At 39.5% G+C, this 15,518-nt stretch overlaps 1 protein-coding gene across 1 annotated transcript in view; it reads right to left on the bottom strand.

The window, feature by feature from the left end:
• LOC136867494 (excitatory amino acid transporter) overlaps positions 1 to 10,162 on the bottom strand; it is a 149,660-nt gene extending 139,498 nt beyond the window's left edge. The window contains exon 1 of the mRNA XM_067144701.2: positions 10,066 to 10,162. The gene's annotated coding sequence lies outside the window, so the exon portion shown is untranslated. The remainder of the gene's footprint in view (positions 1 to 10,065) is intronic.
• Positions 10,163 to 15,518: the final 5,356 nt, after the last annotated feature.

Raw genomic sequence — 15,518 nt, 5'->3', positions numbered from 1 at the left:
TTTTTTACGTTTACAAGCTGCTCTCACTTCATCATTCCAGCAAGATGTTCGCCTTTTCCCATCTTTACACACAGTTGTTCCTAGGCATTCCCATGCTGTTTCTACTACAGCATCCCTGTATGCCACCCATTCACTTTCTATATCCTGAACCTGCTTACTGTCTACTGTTTGAAACTTTTCACTAATCATATCTATGTACTTCTGTCTAATTTCCTCGTCTTGGAGATTTTCTACCCTTATTCGTTTGCAGAAAGATTTCATCTTCTCTACCCTAGGCCTAGAGATACTTAGTTCAATACAGATCAGATAGTGGTCTGTATCATCGAAAAATTTACGGAAAACTCGTACATTCCTAACAGATATTCTGAATTCGAAGCCTGTTAAGATATAGGGTCTATTATGGATCTGGTATCCCTAGCCTCCCATGTGTAGCGGTGAATAGCCTTATGCTTGAAGAATGTATTCGTAACAGCTAAACCCATACTAGCACAGAAGTCCAGCAAACGCTTCCCTTTACCATTAGCTTCCATATCTTCCCCACATTTATCACACCCTTATCGCCCATTACCACTATTCTATCCTTGCCGTTGACCCTGACCACGATATCACTCAATGCTTCATAAAACTTGTTAACTTCATCCTCATTTGCACCCTCACATGGTGAATACACGGACACAATTCTAGTCCTAATTACTCCAACTGACAAATCTACCCACACCATTCGCTCATTTACGTGCCTAACAGAAACTATGTTGCGTGCAATGGTATTCCTGATAAACAGCCCTACCCCAGACTCTGCCCTTCCCTTTCTAACACCCGTCAAGTACACTTTATAATCTCCTATCTCTTCCTCGTTATCTTCCCTTACCCGAATATCACTTACTCCTAGCACATCCAGATGCATCCTCTTAGCTGACTCAGCCAGTTCTACTTTCTTTCTTCTTTAAGCCCCATTAATATTGATAGCTCCCCATCGAATTCCATTTCGTTCGCCAAGTTGTTTCCAAGGAGTCCCTCGCCTGTCAAATGGGAGTGGGACTCCGTTACTCCCATAGGTCCGAGGCTTGCTTAAAATGTTCTGAGCTCGGTAAATTCATGAAGCAGGATGCTACCCTACTTGTACGTACATAGTCCAAGTGAGGATCTCTCCTCTAACGGGTTATGGACCACGGGTGAATTGTATAGTCCTAGCCGCCTGAGCACAAGGAGGGCCACAACTCAGAATAATTATGTCCGAGATGCCCACTCCCATTCCATAGCAACTGGTATCCCGACTCTCAGGACCACTTACTAGGCCACTCAGCCGTTGCTCGTGGTTCAAGAACTAGGACGTGACTACAGTAACCCACAAACATGAACCATAAAAAAAAAAAAAAAAAAAAAAAAAAAAAAAAATAATAATAATAATAATAATAATAATAATAATAATGTTGGGCGTGCGGTTAGGGGCGCGCAGCTGTGAGCTTGCGTCCAGGAGATAGTGGGTTCGAATCCTACTGTCGGCAACCCTGAAGATGATTTTCCGTGGTTCCTATTTTTACATCAGGCGAATGCTGGGGCTGTAGCTTAATGAAGGCCACGGCCACTTCCTGCCCATTCCTAGGCCTTTCCTATCCCATCGGCGCCACATAAGACCTATCTGTGTCGGTGCGACGTAAAGCAAATAGTATAATAATAATAATAATAATAATAATAATAATAATAATAATAATAATAATAATAATAATAATAATAATAATAATAACAATAATAATAATCCAGGGCTGCTAGTTGGAGTTCCTCCAACAATTCTTGAATTTTTAGCAGAACTGGTAATAGGAATTGGGCCAACCACTAAACCTCGGCGGCGGACTCGTTCAAATGAACAGAAAGCTTGTTATGGCATAATCGTTAAAACTTGCTGGGAAAGTCGGCAGTGTTATTCCTGTCAGTGGACAAGACCGTGTGTCATAGTCGCTGTCAGTCAGCACTCATAAAGGCTGTCAACACATTCACTTAGCAGCGCATTAGAATAAATCGTAAGGTCCAACTGGCCGTAATTTGTAAATTAGGCGGAGTTAACAGTCGTAAAGTGTCCCACCCACGCGTTCTCCTCTGAGAGAAGCGCAGACAGTGTGTGCCGCAAGTCCGTCACCGGCAAAGGAGACTAAAGTCACCAGAATCTGAACTGCATAACTAATGTATGTCGAAAATTTACTTGGTAACTGAAGTTTAGAATTTTAGGCCCTTAAAATTCAGTGTTAAGGCACTAAAATACAATTTCATCGAGATAAAATATGTTCTCACCTACTCGAGTTAACTGCAATAATTAGCGCCCGGATTCATATTCCGACCCTATGGTTGCCAAGTAAAATGACAATCACCACCACCACCACCTTTACTTGTACACAATTGAAAATGAAAAAAACGTTGGCGACTTGTGATTCTGATGCCAACGGCCATACCATGTTGAGTACACCGGTTCTCGCGGTTAAGCAACATTCAGCGTGGTCAGTACCCGGATGGGTGACTTCTTGGGAATACCATGTGCCGTTGGCTCAATTCCCCGCGGTCTAGGAGTAGCATGCCTGCCTCTTACCCGTAGGTCCAGGGTTCGATTCCCGGCCATGTCAGGGGTTTTGCCTGGATCCGAGTACTGGTTCGAGGTCCACTCAGCCTACGTGATTACAATTGAGGGCCTTTGTGACAGTGAGATGCCGGCCCCGTTCAAGAAAGCCAAGAATAACGTCCGAGAGGATCCATCGCGCTGACCACACGGCATCTCCTAATCTGCAGGCCTTCGGGCTGAACAGCGGTCGCTTGGTAGGCCAAGGCCCTTCGGGGTGTTGCGCCATGGGGTTTGGTTTGATTTGGTTTGGTTTCGTGATTCTGATGTGAATATACCTGTGTTTCATTGTGTATATCTTTACATATCTTAGTAATATTGCATATTTTTACATATTATGTGAAGAACGTAACATTTTTTTACATATGTAGGTGTTTGTTTGTTTGTTTGTTTGTTTGTTTGTTTGTTTGTTTGTTTGTTTGTCCAACCCTTGTCCCTTTTCCCTACGGGGTCGGGTGAGACGAATCTGTTGTGGCGGGTTTTTACGACCGGATGCCCTTCCTGACGTCAACCTCATCAGAGGAATTAATGAGATACTAGGAAGGGGGAGAGTGAAACCATGGTGCCGGCACGTAGCCTACTCCTGTCGAATAGCACCCAAGGGGTCTGCTCAGGGCTTAACGTCTCCAACTGACGGACGAATCACCATTAACAGCGTCATATGCCTTCACTCGATATGAGCACTGTGGAGAGGTTTGGGATTTAATCCAGGCTTTTGGCACGCAATCTAGCACCTCCCCTACACTGCCGGCAACATTCTGATGGAGAGCATTTTTTCGACCTACGGGACTCGAACCGACTAACCTTGGTGTCAGACCGTTTAGACTTCAACACGTTAACGATCATAGCCACGAGGCGGTCTTTTGTACATATGTAGGTAATTATTAAAAAAATTGTGTCAGTTCGTATTGAGACTATAGTAAAATACGATTAATTGGCGAATCTCATCTGATATATAATCTATTCAATTGCCAAAGTTGGCTTTAACATTCCTTTAAAATTGTGGTTTCTAATTATGAAATAGAGTGGGTTTGGAGTGCCTCAGCTGCATACAACAGGAGTAGAGTCTGGGGTGGCTCAGTTTCTAACAAACTCTGCTTGCAAGTGGCGAACGGGAAGATACTTCACCGGTCACTTCCTGCGATGTTGAACGGCCCTTCTGAGCCCTAAGATAATATAATCGGGTTTGACTTTCATGGCATGAGGGCAACAGGAAAACAGCTGCAGCAAGTGTGGGATTTACAGTTTAAAGAATTATTTCAAGTATTTTGATTATTTAATACTGTCAAAAATTAGAAAATAGTAGACTATATAAATTATCTAAAGCATGTTCGTCATAAAATGTAGAGGTGTTTAAATTTTGTTGTCTCGTTTCATAACCGTAAGTCGGAATAAAAGCAATAAACGAACATTTTTTGTAAATTTTATGCGGTACTACTGTTACGTAAGTTGTGAGTATTACATATTTTGTAAATATCACATATTTAATTAAATATTTCACTGATGTTTAGTTAATTTGATATTGCATAAAATTCCGGACCAAAGTAATAGTACAACTAATTACAGTGATAAAACATTGAAATATTATTGTAGTTAACTCTTTTATTAAATCTTACGTTATATTTGATAATTACAATTAATTCACCGGCATCATTACTCTGTTTTTGCTGTTATGTTGTTAACATTACAATAAGTTATTTTGCCAATCAATTTTAAATTAACAGTAACCGGATCTGAATACCTGAGTAAAAATATGGTACAAATGACAAAACAAAGGAAAATATAGCTGTTGTGTGTGAAAAATGATAACGAGGAACGGGTGAGAGCAAGAGCAACAAATAATAATAATAATAATAATAATAATAATAATAATAATAATAATAATAATAATAATAATAATAATCTCAGCTCAAAGCTTGTTCCTTCCAGCCAGTAGTTTGATTTCTTGATAAGCTCATGCTTGTTTGATGCTGCTGTGGGTACTACGCCTTCAACACGAGACAGACAAGTTGAGTTTTACTTTTCTGAATGGCATCAGGGAGGATTAACTTCTCTTGCATTACAACGGATACTTTTCTCTCCTGTCCTAAATAATCGGATTCGACGTGTGTTGTCCAAAAAATATATTTAAAGAAAGCCCATATTTAGTAGCCTACGCACGGACTTGAAATGCATTTTTCATAGATTTTTGTAAACATACTGCTTTCTCCTTTTTACTATAATTGTCATTGCAATTACACCTTCTGTTATGTATGAACATTGATAATACGACACACGAGATATGCAAGTCTCACCCTATAATATTCAAAAGTTTCCGTGTCACTTCTGCATGAAAATAAAACAGAAACTACTGAGTCTCTCAGGACCGTCGGTAATTATTAGACGGCATATTTTGTACTCCTTGCAAATATTTAAACTTTTATGATAATAATAATAGGTAATTATTGTAATGTATTATTCTTTACGATAAGCCCTGCTACGGGACACATGCCAATTTAAATTCATCCTTCCTTTTTATTTCCTTTTCCACTCTTCCCAATATCCCTTCATCATTGCACTATGCTTTATTCCTCTTTCCTCTGACCACTTTGGACCGCGTTTCCCTTTCATTCTTTCTCAAAATCCTTCCATTCTTAAAACATTCTTTTTAAAAGGGTATCTTTCTATAGTTTCCTCTTCTCTTATTTTATTTCTTCCTAAATATTTCTGGGGTTCTTCCCTCCAGATCATTCTTGACTTTTCTCCCAAAGCGGTTTGAATATCTGTTTTGTCAATCTGTTATCGTCCATTCTGTAGATACGTCCAATTAGCAATCTACCTTTTCTTGTTGTTTCTGTTATATTTCCTATGTTCTGGTATATTTACTTACTACTTCCTACTTTCCATTGTTCTGTTGTTTTCACTGGACTTTCCTCATCATTCTTATTTCTGGTAATTCCAGTTTATCTACATTATAATTCAGAACTAGACATTCCATTGCGTAAAACATTCTGGTTTATCCACTGTACTGTAGTGTCTTATTTTAAGATTTTTAGATAAGCATCTCTTGTTGTAAAAATGATTAGTGATGCCATACGCTTTTTCCATCTTCTATAAAGTTCCTTCTATTGCAAATAATTCTAAAACATTTTCTGGAATTATTTCCCCTACGTTTTGGAATCCCTTTGCATTATTTGTCCATTTGACACTCCATGTCGTACGGTGTCGGCATGTAAAAGATCTCTGGTGATACATTTGGTGTTTACCCGACAAAATTAATTAAATCTCAGCCATAGACGCCCTAGAGAGATCCGGTTTACTCTGTCTGCCATCTAACGGACCTAGAGTAAAACGGAACGTCGAAATTGACGAGCAGACAACCAGATGGCATCAAATCGAAATGTCTGCACACGGTAGCTGAGGCCATACGATTATTATTATTATTATTATTATTATTATTATCTATTCGACCGTTATGCAGTATATGTTTTCAAAAAGTTTTGAGTTTGTTTGTTTTGTAATAAAGCTTTTTTTTTCTGCAGAGATTCTCATACCTGTTCTCTTGGCTATTTATTCCAAGATATTGATTTCTCTTGTTGCATCTGCCAGGCTCTCTGAAAGTATAGTAAAATCGTTTGCAGATGACAGGAAATTAACTTCAACATCTTTGTTTTTCTCCTCAAAGTTATTGGAAGAATTATAGGCTGTTTTAATTTTTCATTCCAAGTTCTTACAGTTTTTCCAGAATACAGTTCAACAGAATTCGCGATAATCCATCATCTTGCCGTTTATCTTGATATGCTTTGAGATCTCGCTTTACTTTCGAAACTGTGTCTGTAAGTATTTCCCGTATTAGGTTTGCTAATTTAGATTTTACTCCAAATTACCGTATTGTTTTATCTAAAGTTTCTCTATCAACAGAATCAAATGCCTTTTTAAAATCCACAAATATGACTACTAGACCCTATGTCCTTGGAGGTCGTATTATTCATTTTAAAGTAAATATTTGTTCTGAGCAAGATCTGCCTTTCCGAAATCCACCCTGAAATTCACCTATTTGCTTGTCAAGTGTTGTTTCTACTCGGTTCAGCAAAATGTTTGAAAATACCTTGGAAGCGATTTGCAACAGGGATACTCCCCTATAGTTATCGAGATTCTGCTTGTCACCTTTTTCTTTAATGCAGTGGGAGTGTGAGGAGCACTTTCTATTCTTCCGAAATCTTCTCATTTCTCTAAATACCGTCAACGATTAACTGTAGCTCTTGAATGATTTTCCGTTGATACCATTTCAGAACTTAAGTATTATAGAGTCCTCTCCGCTAGCTTTAGTTGTTTCTTTAGGCTGTTAATTAGTTCTTTAATTTATTCGACAGTGGGTGGCAAATCTTATTCTATATTTTCATTTATTTCCGGGAATTCCAACTTATGGTTTGGTTCAAGGAAGTTTAAAAGATTATTATTATTATTATTATTATTATTATTATTATTATTATTATTATTATTATTATTATTGTTATTAACCGCTCCTATGAGACACTAGAGTGTCCCAGGTGGCAGTAATCTGTTACCTTGAGAAACGACTGCAATTAACTGTCCGAATACACTTCAAAGGTCGGTTTCATGGTAAACAATTTATTTAAACATAACTTCTAACAAAAATAATTTTTACCCTTTCAGACCCACTGGCTACAATTGTCTAGCATTTATTTTACAATTCTTTTTGAAAATTGAAGCTCATTTAGACACTTACGAATATTTAAAATAGGGAGGACACCCACGAGAGATAGAATAAGATGCACGTACGGTAACAGTATGAAAAGTGATATTTGTTTTATTGTAATGTCATTCAAATTTTCATATAGTATTTATAGGATAAAATGAGCTTATACATTTTAAATTTCGAAATCTCCCTGTTGTACAGTTATCCCCGAAGAGAATATACCGTACAAATGGTGATTTACTATAGACAGTGGATTACGTCAAACATCTGAACAAATATCTTTTAAAAACGAAACAGGAATACCAAACCGGAGGCAGAAATCAACCAAAAATGTTTGTGACGACTTCAGCCTCAACGATGTGTTTTTTTTGTGAACGGATGGCAGAAACCATAACTGACATTAGCGCGCCGTAGTTGTTACTGTTCTTCTAAAAACATAGTATTGGTCCGAGGTTATTATTTCATTTTGAAATTAAGTCCCATTGCTAATATTCTACGCGCGTCTTGTTATACAATTGATTTGTACCCTACAGTAATTAATACGACTCCATTCTTGATTTCAGAGCAGTTACAGGAGCAAAAGTATGAATGTACATTATTGTAACCAGATGGTCTCAATTTAATAATGATTGATTTCTCAGTTATTTTTAGTGAACTTCGCAATAATATTATTGTATTCTCACAATGCTTCACAAGTGTTGGAAGTTATTTGTTCGATATTTGTTGCCGTAATCAATATTAAACTTTAAAGAGGACCTTCATTATTTGTTTTGAATGAGTAGCGAAGTGTAGACTCATAATGTTTAGGAGACTGCTTGTGGACTCCAATAATTATGTCTTGGAAAGGTGAACTTGAACTGATTTGCAACATCTTGAATTATGTCAATTATGTCTTCTATCCAGAGCAGCTTCCTTATCACATTTTGGGTTTATTAATGCCAGGAAAATTATCATCGAATAAAGAAACTTTGTCTGAAGAGAACCTTCGTAATGTTTTGAGTCAAAAGGACATGCACTCAGAGACTAGACAAAGGAGCAACCTTTGATAGCCACGACGTCCCGTCAATTTCAAGCAAACATTTATGGATATAATAACAACGAAAGTAATGGTGACAGTGGTAGTTCTGATGAGTTATTGCTCATGGAACCGGCGAGATAAATGACTTATTAACGAAGAAAGTAGATGTCAGGTGGCGTCCTCCTCCAATTTCTGTGTTAGTCGATGAATGGGAACCAGAAATGTACTAATAATTCACGAGCTTCTATGAAAACTGCAAAATGCTGAGGGTAATTTTCTATCCTCTGTGTAATTATACATATATACGCTTATAACCATAATTAAAAGAGCTCAAAATGTTATTTTTGATATAATTTGTCACAAACCTATACTAGATAATGATTTCGTAAGTTAGCGAAGTAATTTCGAATACAACATAAGTTGAGACCCGATGTACACAACTGTGACGGAAAATATAATTCTTTTTTTCTAACATCAAAAGTCCTTTTTGAATGTTAAACCGAATTTTTGTTAATCTAGAACAATAATCTTCGTCTTCTGAACTACAGCGAGGCTCAAAATGGGGTTCTAAAGTTTTCGTTTGATATTGCCAATAGAGTATGCTTATTGGAGCTTTAACTTGTGAGTATTGAGCGTATCTATTCTTATTATTGCAATTGTTAGCAAAATAAGAAGAAAAACTTAACTTCATCTTCCTTGAGACACATGTCACAGCTCTGTACACTGTTTGACAAACTGCACGGCAGCAATTTTGAATTCATGGTTTTATAATATCTCGTTGTAGAGGACAGTAGTTGGTTTATCTCCTCAATAGTGCGGTGTTTTCCCAAGCTCCTTGAGGTCTCCTGCCTTTTAACTCACTGATTTCTCACCTTGAGATATTTAAATCATTCCTGCTCTTTCACTAAAACGATTACACACCCTATGCAAACGACATAATCTAAAGGGGATTTTTGTTATAATAAGATAGCTGGGTTGGACGCGACTATTCTGGTCCTACGTTTTCGGCATCCGACTTTGAGGTATGGATACTAACTGAGGCCATGTGCAAGAGATTGCAAGCGTTTGAAATGTGGACTACCGAAGAATGCTGACCAATATGGAAGTTTTGCACCGTGTGAACAAAGAACCAGAAATTCTCACTACCATCAATAGAAGGAAGTAATATTCCATCGGAAATTAATGGTAACAAGGCTTGGCAACTTGAACCGGTGGTTTGGGGTAACAAAGCTTACTCTATTCAGAACAGCTACCAACAAACAACAGATCCCTGATCGCCAACGTTCTGCGAGGACATACCACATGAAGAAAAAGAAGGTGGATAAATAATGTACTTTGCTAAGGATCATTTGATTTCTCCAAAAATATTGTTTCTAATTTTAATTTTGGCAGCGAATTGTTGGGGGCTAGTGAGAATATACCATCATGGAGATTTTTATATTAAACAATACAAATCCACAAATACTTGGCAAGCAAGCAGAGACTTCCTTCACTAAAATCACCACTGTTCGACTCCTTTTTGTTGTATATTGACATTTAATACACCTAAACGTTCCTCGGTGTATAGAGCTTTGAACATCACATCGTGTTTCTAGACATTCTCCCGCACATACACAGACTGACACCTACCGTGGACATGTACAGAAGATGACTAATCGTACACTTACAAGTTTTCACGACGCACAGCACTTTATTATCTTCTGTCATATTGTCAAAATGCTATCCCTAGGCACACTGACTTACCTGAAGATTGCAATGCGCTATGGTAGTTGACTACTGCAGCTGCCCTGCTCGGCGACTGAGGCCCGCACGCACTCCGCGACAGGATCCCGCCAATGAGATAATGGGTGTCGGTCTGTTCCCCTCAGGAAAACCTGCTTAATGCAACCTGCAGGCAGGATATGGGCACTCTGGGCTCAGTTGCCAAACCGCACCCGATTGGTTGTACTACACGTCACTTATCTGTTCCTGCTCGTGTGTGTCCGATCTCGCAAACAAATGGACTCCCCGATTTAAAGCGGCTTCGATAAGTATTTTTTATTTTTACAATTTCTTCTCATACGATAAACTTCCCATACACAAAGCATGACACGAACCACATTTGCAACAAAAAAGAAGCGTTTCTCTTTGCGAAAAGCTAAAGATGATGAATAAGTCTTTCAATATCGTAATTTTGTATCCAGGACAATTGCAATTCTGCGTCAAAGGAACTTAACTTGTAGCCGCAGCATCTTTGGCGACCAAGGCCTGCAGAAACGACTAATCTGACGTCACTGACAGTACACTTTCTATTTCAACACACTCAATTTATACAAATCCATACCCGCAGCATCTTTGGCGACTAAGGCCTGCAGAAACGACTAATCTGACGTCACTGACGGTACACTTTCTATTTCAACACACTCAATTTATACAAATCCATACCCGCAGCATCTTTGGCGACTAAGGCCTGCAGAAACGAGTAATCTGACGTCACTGACAGTACACTTTCTATTTCAACGCACTCAATCTATACAAATCCACAGCCGCAGCATCTTTGGCGACCAAGGCCTACAGTAACGACCAATGTGACGTCACTGACGGTACATTTCTATTTCAACACACTCTGTTTATACAAATCCACAGCCGCAGCATCTTTGGCGACCAAGGCCTACGGTAAAGACAAATGTGACGTCACTGATGGTAGGTACACTTTGTATTTCCACACACACTCTTCATTCAAATCCACAGCCGCAGCATCTTTGGCCACCGGCCTACAGTAACGACTAATGTGACGTCACTGACGGTAGGTACACTTTGTATTTCAACACACTCTGTTCATTCAACGATAACGATTAATGTAACGTATCTTCCGTCACACATTTTTTTCAATTCACATTACACAAATTTTCGAATGACTCCTGCCATTCTAGTAGATGGACTCATATCGGATTGCCAAGCAGAATACAGTGCTCCTCTCCCCCAATCATGGAAGGCTAGTAACTTATCAGAAAGTATTCACTTGTCGTATCGATATATGCAGCAGACTATTTTAAATTCAGAATTTTATTACGTAAAAAATCATTGGTATAGGATTCATTAAAATACAAGGTGTATTGAAATACTTGTAACGAATGCCAGAACGCGTATTTCCGAAGGACACAGGGATGCAGTTTCACCTGTGCGAAGAGACGACTTGTTTCCGAGAAACTGAGGCCAGGTCAATTCCCTTAGAGCAGAGCTGTGCGAACAGTGCTCCCGGTGCAACTGCGTGCCAGTACGTGCGCACAACGGTAGCGCGGGGCTGTCTCTTTCTCGCGTTCCTCACATTTGCTCAGCGCTTGGGTATATGCTTGAAGGTAGCATTCAACTACGGGGAGTCTTCAAACAGCAGTCAGAATGATTCATTCCATATTGCGAAAACCTTGCCATTCTAAATTTAAAAATCATTCAATGGAACACCACGATTATAATCAAGAACACAAGGAAGTCACTCGAAGTTTAAGAGAGAAAATTGTCACACGGTTTATTGACTCTGAACAACTCAAGAATTTGTCTATGTGTGTCAGATGAAGACGTTCCAAAATATTGTAGTTGGAGCCCGTGAAATGTAGTCTCTAACAAATTTCTTACTTTGCGGGTGTTTTATAGCAAATTCTCTCAGCAAGTGAAAAATACGAGACTCCACAAGAAGTTGGCGAAAATGCTATTCGTGTTCAGTTCTACTGACATCTGTGAAAGTCTCCTTTTGGCTTTAAAGCGAGCATCTTGTTGGTGCGCTGTACAGGCCTGCCGTACAGCATGCTTCAAACTTGTGGAGGCTTTTTCTGTGAATGGTTATGGGCACAATGTATTGTATTACACGTGGCCACTGAATATGCTTGCTTTGTGGTAGTACAATTTGTACTGTATGTCTGCCAAGGCTCATACCGTGACAGCACGCGATGTGACTAGTTCTCTGTCTGAGAGGAATGAGGCAGAAGCTACGAACCGTTCTAAACAAACCATTGTAAGCGTAGACTGCGGTAAGGCCTGTTGTAGAAGTTTCGTAATACTTCTACAACCATATATTGAGATAAATACGTCTTATGGCTGGGGGTCATCCCACAATTTGTGAAACGTGACGCGACAAAATTTGGGACGGAGGTGTAACCATAACAACCGTGCAGGCTGTGATATAAGGTATGGATTTATGGTCGCACAGTGTAACCATAACAACCGTGCAGGCTGTGATATACGGTATGGATTTATGGTCGCACAGTGTAACCATAACAACCGTGCAGGCTGTGATATACGGTATGGATTTATAGTCACACAGTGTAACCATAACAACCGTGCAGACAGTGATATAAGGTATGGATTTATGGTCACACAGTGTTACCTAACAGCCGTGCAGGCTGTGATATAAAGTATGGATTTATGGTCACACAGTGTTACCTAACAGCCGTGCAGGCAATGATATAAGGTATGGATTTATGGTCACACAGTGTAACCATAACAACCGAACAGGCAGTGATATAAGGTATGGATTTATGGTCACACAGTGTTACCTAACAGCCGTGCAGGCTGTGATATAAGGTATGGATTTATGGTCACACAGTGTTACCTAACAGCCGTGCAGGCTGTGATATAAGGTATGGATTTATGGTCGCACAGTGTAACCATAACAACCGTGCAGGCTGTGATATACGGTATGGATTTATGGTCGCACAGTGTAACCATAACAACCGTGCAGACAGTGATATAAGGTATGGATTTATGGTCACACAGTGTTACCTAACAGCCGTGCAGGCAGTGATATAAGGTATGGATTTATGGTCACACAGTGTAACCATAACAACCGAACAGGCAGTGATATAAGGTATGGATTTATGGTCACACAGTGTTACCTAACAGCCGTGCAGGCGGTGATATAAGGTATGGATTTATGGTCACACAGTGTTACCTAACAGCCGTGCAGGCTGTGATATAAAGTATGGATTTATGGTCACACAGTGTTACCTAACAGCCGTGCAGGCTGTGATATAAAGTATGGATTTATGGTCACACAGTGTAACCATAACAACCGTGCAGACAGTGATATAAGGTATGGATTTATGGTCACACAGTGTTACCTAACAGCCGTGCAGGCAGTGATATAAGGTATGGATTTATGGTCACACAGTGTAACCATAACAACCGAACAGGCAGTGATATAAGGTATGGATTTATGGTCACACAGTGTTACCTAACAGCCGTGCAGGCTGTGATATAAAGTATGGATTTATGGTCACACAGTGTTACCTAACAGCCGTGCAGGCTGTGATATAAAGTATGGATTTATGGTCACACAGTGTTACCTAACAGCCGTGCAGGCAGTGATATAAGGTATGGATTTATGGTCACACAGTGTAACCATAACAACCGAGCAGACAGTGATATAAGGTATGGATTTATGGTCACACAGTGTTACCTAACAGCCGTGCAGGCTGTGATATAAGGTATGGATTTATGGTCACACAGTGTTACCTAACAGCCGTGCAGGCTGTGATATAAAGTATGGATTTATGGTCACACAGTGTTACCTAACAGCCGTGCAGGCTGTGATATAAAGTATGGATTTATGGTCACACAGTGTTACCTAACAGCCGTGCAGGCTGTGATATAAAGTATGGATTTATGGTCACACAGTGTTACCTAACAGCCGTGCAGACAGTGATATAAGGTATGGATTTATGGTCACACAGTGTTACCTAACAGCCGTGCAGGCTGTGATATAAGGTATGGATTTATGGTCACACAGTGTTACCTAACAGCCGTGTAGGCTGTGATATAAAGTATGGATTTATGGTCACACAGTGTTACCTAACAGCCGTGCAGGCTGTGATATAAGGTATGGATTTATGGTCACACAGTGTTACCTAACAGCCGTGCAGGCAGTGATATAAGGTATGAATTTATGGTCACACATTGTTACCTAACAACCGTGCAGGCAGTGATATAAGGTATGGATTTATGGTCACACAGTGTTACCTAACAGCCGTGCAGGCAGTGATGTAAGGTATGGATTTATGGTCACACAATGTTACCTAACAGCCGTGCAGGCAGTGATGTAAGGTATGGATGTATGGTCACACAGTGTTACCTAACAGCCGTGCAGGCAGTGATATAAGGTATGGATTTATGGTCACACAGTGTTACCTAACAACCTTGCAGGCTATGTCTTATAGCTGGTTGCCATCTGAAATTAGCAGCTATTGATGGATGACCATGATCGGGAGACATATTTATGATCATTTTATTTTCACAAAGGGAAAAGTAGTTTCTTTTTTTCCATCCTCATTGTACATGCAGAATGGTAGCACTGTACGTATAGAAGTGTTTAATAACTTCCGATTAGTGAGTTTGAAAATCACTATATTTTACTGAGATTTACATTTAATTTATCTCTTATAGTGAGTTTTGTTTACATTTATGAAAATGGGTGGATTGCCACGAGTGTTTAGCAAGATAAAGGGGCCAAGAATACATAACATAGCATGCACAAGACAAGAATTTTTCCCGTAGAGGTTATGGTAACAGAGGATATGAACAATTATTCTACTCCAGCTGCTTCCAGGCAGTATTTTTATAAATAAAGTATTTAGGTTAATTTATATTGTGCCGGGCGAGTTGGCCGTGCGGTTAGGACCTCGTGGCTGTGATCTTGTATTCGGGAGATAGTGGGTTCGAATCCCACTGTCGGCAGCCCTGAAGATGGTATCCCGTAGTTTCCCGTTTTCACACGAGGCAAGTGCTAGGGCTGTGCCTAAATTAAGGCCACGGCCGCTTCTTTCCAACTCCTAGGCCTCTCCTATCCCATCGACGCCAAAACCTATTTGTGTCGGTGCGACGTCAAGCCACTAGCAAAAAAAAAAAAAAAAAAGATTCTTTCTTCTTTCTTTATAAATCCGATTTCCTTCCAGGGTTGGTTTATCCCTCGAATCATTTTTGAAATTGTTTAAAAAAAATAGATCTTACTTTTTTGAGGGAAAAAGGAAGATATTTCAATGAGATTTTTTACGTCGCACCGCAAAACAATTATGGGGCCAAAATACACCCAAAATGTTCTAACAGTTTTCAAAGTAAGGCAACATCATTGGGTAAGGATACAGTTTAATCCCATCAACTTTGATACCACTAGACAGGGCAAGTTTGCCGTGTGGTTAGGGGCGCGCAGCTGTGAGCTTGCATCCGGG

This window comes from Anabrus simplex, chromosome 3 (assembly GCF_040414725.1).
Source record: "Anabrus simplex isolate iqAnaSimp1 chromosome 3, ASM4041472v1, whole genome shotgun sequence".
In the NCBI taxonomy this organism is placed as follows: Eukaryota; Metazoa; Arthropoda; class Insecta; order Orthoptera; family Tettigoniidae; genus Anabrus; species Anabrus simplex.
Note: the sequence above shows the minus strand (reverse complement) of the source record. Positions and strands in the feature narration are given on the sequence as shown.